Raw genomic sequence first — 1,173 nt, 5'->3', positions numbered from 1 at the left:
AAAGGGCGACCCTGGGAACGGGCACTGCCGGGGCGCACGCTGGCCCCCGGGCGCCGGGTCTGTCCCCTCCAGGACCTGCAAGGGTGGGGTGGGGGTGAGGGGAGCGGAGATCCGGATTTGAGAGAACCGGCGCTGGCGAGCGTGGTCAGAAGGTGCCCTCACTCCGGGAGTGCTAGTGGAGGCGGCGGGGTGGGGCCTGGGCCTAGTGGCTCCGCATTGGACGTGAGGGTTGCTGGAGTTCTTGGATTGGCTGGGGCTGAGGGGGCGGGACCGGGGGCGGGGCTGGGAGCCCTAAAGACGGGAAAGAGCGCGCGGTGAGATACGTTCCTTGGGTTCCTAGGCTTGCCGGCCTGAGCTAGGGAGCTGAGCTGGCAGCTGGGATACGCATCAGGCCTGTGGTCTGTAGGGACAGGGTGCACCAGGCCCCCTCATTTCCCAGTCCTCAATCCAGGACTCTGCCTGCCCGCCCTGAGGAACCATTGACCTCCCACCAGAGGAGCCAGGTAAGGGTCCACTCCTTCCCCAGTCTGCCAGCCCCTCTTGGGGGTAAGTTCCTCAGCAGGGACTTGACCCCTCTGAGTGCAGGAGGTTGGAAGAACACAGGGGTGACAGCAGTAGGTGGGACATGCTCTATTACAATCAAAGCAGCCCCAAACTGGCTGGTCAGTGGCAACTTATATACATGCTCAAACAAAAAGAGGCCTCGTGCCAATTAGTGCTGTGCTACGTTAATATAAGCAGGTTATATTGTTGTGCCCAGATTTCAAAGTTCCCAAGACCCCCAGGGAGCCAGTCAGTCTGATGCAAAAGCAAAGAGTCCTTTTAATGCAAGCCGGCTTGCGCTCCCAGTTCACCAGACCCACCGACACAGCGGAAAGTCCAGTGGCCGAGAGACCGAGGCCTGATGGGACTGGGGATTTTATAGGGGGGTGGAGTGAGGGCAGGAGAGGGGACTGTGGGCCCCGCTGATTGGCCAGGCACGAGTCGGTACAGGATGTGGTCATAGTGATGGCGTGCACTTCCCTTGATTATTATTGGTTAGTCCAGAGAAATCCTGGGTGTGTCTAGCAGCAGCTTTTTCCGGTGAAGAAGCACATGGCACTGTCCCAAAATGGAGGATCCAAGGCAAGATGGAGGGCGCAGTCCCCGCCTGGCTCCCGCTGCCGCTGCTTG

The sequence above is a fragment of the Myotis davidii genome, unplaced genomic scaffold, assembly GCF_000327345.1.
Source record: "Myotis davidii unplaced genomic scaffold, ASM32734v1 scaffold992, whole genome shotgun sequence".
NCBI classification, from domain to species: Eukaryota; Metazoa; Chordata; class Mammalia; order Chiroptera; family Vespertilionidae; genus Myotis; species Myotis davidii.
This window is presented reverse-complemented; position numbering follows the sequence as displayed.